This window comes from Myotis lucifugus, unplaced genomic scaffold, assembly GCF_000147115.1.
Source record: "Myotis lucifugus unplaced genomic scaffold, Myoluc2.0 scaffold_2238, whole genome shotgun sequence".
Taxonomy (NCBI): Eukaryota; Metazoa; Chordata; class Mammalia; order Chiroptera; family Vespertilionidae; genus Myotis; species Myotis lucifugus.
Window position 1 is genome coordinate 1,320 of NW_005873286.1, and position 7,154 is coordinate 8,473.

Sequence of the window (7,154 nt, forward strand, 5' to 3'; positions counted from 1 at the left end):
CCTTTGCCCCAGTTCCTGAAGACAGAGTCTCAGGGATCAGGCTGCGAGGCTTCCCCGGCCCCTCCCACCCCACCCCTGCCCGCCCGCTGGCTGGCGCCCGGCGCCCCAGCTTCCCAGGGCCCATTCAGAAAGAGCAGGGCTGTCAGCTCAGCATCTGGGCTCCGACCACATGGAATTTTCCGTCTGTGATGGAAGTGATGTCAGCACTGGGTCAGCGAGGCGAGATGCTTGGGCCGCATCCTGACCGCCGGCCACTGCGCTGGCTACCAGCCACCCTCAGCGCCAGGAATGCCCTGGGCTCAGCGAGGACGCAGGCAGCCAGGGCTCGGGTGGCCGCACGTGCACCAGGCGCCCCAGCCCACGCGCCCTCCTGACCTACCGCTCGATTTCCAGCCTGGACCGCGCATCCTTTTCAAGGACCCTGCAGCCCCCGCCACGAAGTGTATCCAGGAGCGGCCCAGCCCTGAGCCCACACTCTCCCGGTGCCCCAAGGCCCCCAAAGCTCCCCCCATCCCCCGAAACACGGATGAGCCAGAGCTCGGGTCGGAAGCCTGTCTCCATCCCAGTCCAGGCTCAGGCCCAGGCCCCCACCAGGCCCCGGCAGGGAGACGGGGCGGGAAGGGGGGCGGGAAGGGGCCCAGGGCAGTCCTGTCCTGTCGGAGGCAGCCCCACGAGGGGCGGGCTATGCGCCCCGAATCTTACTAAGAGCCGTGCAGCCCGAAGCCCAGCTCCATCCGAGGGCACAGTGCCGGAGGGTGTGAGAGGTCGCGGCCTCGAGCCGGGCCCGCCAGCCGCTCCTTCCTCGGCCTGAACACGCCTGTCAGATACCGTGTGGGCACCCCACCTGTGCAGAGTGGCAGCTCAGCACCAGGCCACCCCCAAATGCCCTAGACCACCAGCACCACGCATAGCCCGCCCAGCACACCCACGTGCCCCCTGCGGGGAGCACACCACCCCCGCACAGACACCGGACCCACAGACAGCCTGCCTGCTGAGCACGCACCTCCACGGCTCCCGGTGCCGGCTCTGGCCCTCTGCCCGCCCCACAGTCCACAGCCTCCGCCCCGGGAGACCCTCACAGGGACCCTGACCCGGCCCCAGAGGACACATCCCGCACCCTGCTGCCCGGCCACAGCGTGACCCCTTGGCCAGCCTCGCTGTGGGCGGTCACATGCACCCAGGCAGGCTGGAGAGGTCAGGGACTTCCTCAGGCACAGCCCAGGGTGGCAGCGGCCTGCAGGCCCTGGCAGGAGAGCCCTGAGGCGGCCTGGGCCAGAGGCCTGCCCACCTTGGCCCGGCCCTCCCGCTGCCCACAGGTGGTACGGGGAGGCCTCCAGAGGGGCCTGGGCCCTCAGTGCCTGCCCACATGCTGGCACCACCGGCCTCACTGCCAGGACAGCCTGCGTGAGCAGAGGCCGAGGCTGGGCAGGCCAGATGTGTGGCATGTGGTTCAGCACGGGCCTGGCACTGGGGCCACAGGGCACACAGACAGCTGGGCTGGGCTGGGGGGGGCCAGCGTCTCCCAGACCCCGCAGTGCAGGCCGGAGGCTCAGAAGGACCGGGTACAGCAGCGTCAGGGGGTGTCAGGGGGTGTCAGTGGGTGCCACCATGAGAGGGGGATAGTGTGGGCAAAGGCCCAGCACAGGTCCAGGCTGCAAACCTGCATCCTGGGGGGCCACAGGCAGCTGAGGCCAGGCGGGGTCCAGGCCTGGGCCTGCAGTGCCAGGGGGCAGAGTGGGGGCTCTAGTGGGTGGGCAGGGCAGACAGATGTCAGGGGGGCAGTGGGCCCCTCCACTGCATGGGGGGCGTCGGCCGCAGCCCCAGGAAGACGTCCTGGCTGGAGCCCCGGGCGCACGGTGAGGGGAGGGGAGGGGGTGTTGGGCTGAACCTCTGCCGGGTCCCCTGCTGGGAAGACACACACTCCAGAGGCCGCTCCCCTAAGGGCTGGCCCTCTGCCTCCGCACCCACAGGCTCGCTGGGCTCCAGACCCCCAGACGGGGAGGCACCCACGTCCCAGGCCCGGGGGCCTGAGGCCAGAAGGGACCCAGGGCCCACACTTAAGTGACGAGCTCCACAGGCCCCGAGGAAAGCTCCAGAAAACGCCCCTGCACCTCCCGCCAGGCCGAGGGGTGCCGCGCTGAGGGCCCTGGCTGAGGCCGAGAGGAGGGCCGTGCGGCCGCAGCCCCCGCCCCTCCAACAGGCTTGGCCGCTGCTCCCAGATGCCGGCCAGAAATTAAAAACACATTTCCATCGAGCGGGCTTGGGTTTCTCGAATTCCATGCCGGTGAGCTCGTGGCCCTGCGGGAGCCTGAGAGGGGCCCCCGCTTTCTGTCCAAGTCCCTCCCCCCTCCCCACCGAGGGCCGAGGTCCGAGGTCCAAGGTCCGGGCCAGCAGGGCGCAGACACCGGCTGCGCTCACGTCCGCTCCGCTCGGCACACACTACGCTCGCCTCCCTGCCAGGAACCACGTGAACAGAGCCCAGGGGCCCCGGGAGCTCTGACTGGTCACCCCCAGGCCCAGCACCCGCCCCCCCTGCAGCCAGGCTCGCGTGGAGGAAGTGCTGAGGCCTGCTCTCCCCCACGCCCGCTGCTCTCCCCCACACCCGCTGCTGCCGGAGGGCTGATCAGACAGACCCGCACCTGGGCTGCCTGGTGCCGGCCTCGCAGCTTTAATACCGCCCAGCGTGACACCCAGAAAGCCCCTGCCCTCCACCAGGGCTCTGCGAGCGCCTCTCCGCCGCCACCTCTGGGGACCCGGCCCGGTCTCAGATGGGGCTGTGGCATCACCAGGGCTGGTCTCTACCAGGAAGATGAAGCCTGAGGGGCACAGCCGGACCCCAGACTCGGGCCAGACCTGGACCGAGCGCCCCTCACCACAGTCAGGGACCCAACCTGGGTGCCCAGGGCCAGGGCGGGCAGCCCCCCTTCTCAGAGGCAGAAGTGGTCACCGAGGTTTTGGGGAGCCCGGCCTCACCCCATGCCCTTGGTCAACAAAGGACAGGCCTGGCCACAGCAGGGCCTGCGAGAGGAAACAGCCCCTCTGGCCCCCGCCCTCCCGTGGGGACCCAGGCCTCAACCAGCCTCCTGTAGCAGGAGAGGGTGGCACATGTGTGCAGGCCTGCATGTGCCCGAGCTCTGACTGCAGGTGTGCACGCTCACACACGTGTGCAGGCTGATACACACGTGCCCCAGCTCCTCTGGGCACACAAAGCCCAGGTCTTGGGCAAAGGGCGTGGAAAGGGAGGCTCACAGAGGGCCCTGCACAGCCCCTCTCCCGCAGCCCTCCCACCCACCCGTGACCTGGGCACGCCCCACACCCTGGCGCCTTCCCTGGCTCCAGACAAGAACAGGAGTGGCCTTGTGGCCAGTTGGCACCAGGGGCAGCTCCCTCCTGCCCTGGCACTGGGCTGGAGGCCTGGCCTTGACCCAGGCCCACCACAGCCCTCCAGTCCCCAAGCATGACAAGGACACCCGCTGCCTCGGCAGATGTCTGCCTGCCCCGGAGCCCCGGGGGCCTGCGGGGCAGGCAGCAGACCCAACCTCGCTGGCATCTGCCCTCCTGTCTCCAGGAGGGACCCCCTCAGCACCCAGCTCAGGGATGCCCTTTGGGAAGTGGCCCTGGGTCGGGTGACCGAGCCCGGCGTGTGCCCATCGCAGCGTCAGCACTGAGCCCTCCCCTCCACAGGACTGCGGCCGCCCGAGACCCGGAGGGCTCTGTGTCCCGGCCTAGCACAACCAGGGGCTCCCGGGGTTCTGCTCCTGCCCCTCCCCTGGGCCCCAGCTCCTCGGGGGCCACATGGGGCACTTCCCACATGGTGACCCATCTCTGTCTGCAGATTCGGTTCCTCTTCTCCAGCAGAGGACTCAGCAGAGCTGCCTGGGGGAGGGGTCCAGTCCCGACACCAGCACCTGCGAAGGGAGTGCCTGGCCGGCGAGGAGCCTGCCCACGTCTTCCGCTCACTGATGCCAGGTGCCAGCGGCCTCGGTTTTGCTTCTGTGGGGGTGATGGTGCCCAGAAAAATGCTTGTAAGCAAACAGCATGAGCCTCTCCGGCACAGCAGCTGTGGCCTGGAGGTTGGCGCCACCCCCAGAGCCTAACTAAGAGCCCCAGGCCCGGCCTCACACAGCTGATGTCCCTGCCCCACAAGCCCCCCAGCAGAGCTTGTCACCTGCCCTCAGACCCTCCAAAACCAGGAGCCGAGGGGCCTAACAATAGAGCTGGTGGTGCAGACCCCGCACACCAGGCGGGGGACACGGGGTCTGGCCAACACCAACCCCTCAGTGGGTGGACAGTTGGTGGCAGAGGCGATGAGCACCTGGCCCTCCGCTGGCCAGAAGCAGGCACGTGACCCCAGCTCAGCCAATTGGATTCTTCCCCGGGACTTTGACACTGGCCAAGAGGGGAACAGGCAGAGTCCACTGGGCCCAGGGGGGCTCACTACCCCCCGACCCGTGCATGGGCCCTGCACCCCAAAGCCAAGCTCGTGAGCTCTGTCCTTGCAGGGGGTGCGTTAGAAGCTTCCACCCGGCCCCCATGTGCTGTCGTTTCAGCCTCAGAATCCGGACTGCCACATGGATGCAGGCCAAGCCTCGAGAACCAAGGACCATGGACACGGTCCCAAACACGTGATGATTAAAGGCAGGTGACTGAGGGCGCACGGTGCGACTCCAGTTCTCAGCGGACTCCCCCTGCCCCGCTCCCCAGGATAAGTGCATGGACGGGCTCCGCGGGGAGGGGCTTTTTCTGTCTCAAGCTCTTTCCTATTTTCCGAACGCTCCCTGGACGTGTGTTCCTTTTGTAAAAGAGAAGAGAGGCGACAAATGCCGTTGTTTAAGCAGAGCGAGTTTCCTTCCCATCAGCAGTGAGGATGACATCAGGGCCAGCCCCGCCCAGCGGACATGACCGCTCTCCACCACGCTGCTGCCGGCATGGGCTGAGCTTGCTCGAATCGCATTCAACTCGGTGCTGCGTTCTGGTGGGAGACCCCCACGTGGTCTCAATCCCCCTCAGGGGCCACTCAGCCCTCCAGGGCAGCATGTCAGACCAGAGGGACTCTCTTATTTTGGGCTGAGGCCCAGGCTTCCCCGACTCAGGGCCTTTGCACGTGCTGTACCCCTGCCTGGAACCCTCTTCCTTTGAGGCCTCTGCACAGCTACCTCAGTCTATGTTTAGGGTCTTGCTGGAAACATCCAAGTCCTCAGGGCAAACCTGCGGCAACTGCTACCATCTGGCCTGGAAGATGGGCCCGGTGTGCCCACTGCAGACCAGGCTCCAGGCAAGTCCCAGCCCGCTGCCCGTCCATAGTCTGGCTTGCAGCCTCCATGGAAGGCCAGGAGCACCTCCCCCAGGAAGCCTCCCCTGACTGCCAGGCCCCAGCAGGCCCTGTCCTGACCCCACCACAGCGCTATTACACCAGGCCATTCCCGTTTTTCTCCATCAGTTTGGAACTTCCAGAACCCCCTGAACTGGTGAGGACAGTGAGCAAGAATGAGAAAGACTGAGGGTAGAGAGTATGGCCTCGCTACGTGATCCGGAGCCAGTCTCCTCTCTGGGCCTCAGTTTGCTAATCTGTACAATGGGGAGAGTCCTCATCTCCCAGGCTTGTGTGACAAAGGGCTAGTGAGAGATGTCCCCACACAGCATTCCAGAAAAAGGGTGACCCCTGGGGCTTTCCAGTGGGGTTCACCATGGCTCCCCACAGCCGATGGTGGGGGTAGGAAACAGCAGAGAAGGGCAAAGGCTGGTCTCCCGTGCCACCCCCACTCCGGCCCCAGGCCCCGCCTTTCCCTGGTCAGCTCGGGAGGGAGAAGCCCCCACAGCTAGGAAGGCTGCCCCAGGGGAGGCAGGCAGGGGCCCCAGGCCATGGCCCAGGGCACCCCATCGCCCACCCACCCAGGGAGGCTCCCTCTGTTGCACACCCAGCAGGGACCAGAGCCGGGCCCTCGCATTCCCACGGCGCCCCTACAGGGAAGGCACACAGCTGGGTTTCGGGATGAGGCCTGAAGGCCGACAGAGGCCGAGCGCTTGTCCAAAAGCACCGGCTCCGAGGGCAGAGGCAGCACGCACCCCAGGCCTGGCTCGCCCGTGGCCCCCGCCAGGAGCAGGGGCGGGATGGAGACGGGCTGGTTTCCACGCCGTGAATTATTCAGTGGCTAATTCTGCTCCTCAGAGAGGAGGCAGGAGAGAGAGTGAGTCAGAGCCCTCCCACAGCAGAGGAGGGGACGGCACAGGAGGCTGGCCCAGAAGCAGGTCCTCTCGGGGGCAAAGGGCCCTGCAGGAGGCCAGGCTGTGCGAGGGGTGCCTGCCCCCACCCAGGCCTCCCAGGGCTTCAGGTGTCTGCCCCTGGTTCACCCTCTACCAGGCGTCCTGGGATCCTAGCTGGCACATGGGGGGGGGGGGTGGCACCCGGAGAGCAGGAGCCAGGCAGCCTGTCCAAGCGTGGTTGGCAGCATGCAGAGGGGGCAGTCCCCGGGCCAGCAGGAGAGCTCGGGGCGGGCAGACAGCCCAGGTGCCCAGGGGTGGCAGGGAACCTCCTCAGGTCAAGCCCAGCCCCTGACCTGTGGACGCAGAGCCCCCGCGGCAGGTGTGGCAGAGCCGGCGCACCAAGTTCCTGGAGGCACAGGTGCTGCCCACACTGGCCGCCCCCCGGGGCTGGGCCTCTAGAATGTGGGTGCTGGTTTACACACCTCTGCTGCCTCGGGGCATGCCTGGGCCAAGCCCTCGCCCCCTTCCTAACCTGCTCAGACACAGGCCAGCAGGCCCGGGAGCCGGGAGCCGGGAGCCGGGAGCCGGGTGCCCACGGCATCCTCGCCCGCTGCTTCTGGCTCTCTGCCCTGGAGAAGGGAGGCCACGGAGAACAGAGTTCTGCACAGGTGGGGTGGGGAGGGACACGGTCCACGGGATCCGGGACTCCCAGGCCGTCTTGACAAGCAAAGCCAATGCCACCCACCCCGGAGGCTGTGCAATGATTGCCAGACGCAGCCCAGGGGGGTTCCAGGTGACCAGGCACCCGGCCCTCAGGGCTGGAACCCGGATCCCCGGGCAGGAAGGCACAGCCTGCGGCCTGCTCCCCGGCCCTGCTCCAGCCGCATAGGCGACCCCGCAGGTCTCAGCGTTGTGGGGTCCTCTGGTTATGGGGGGGGGCTCTGCCCCGC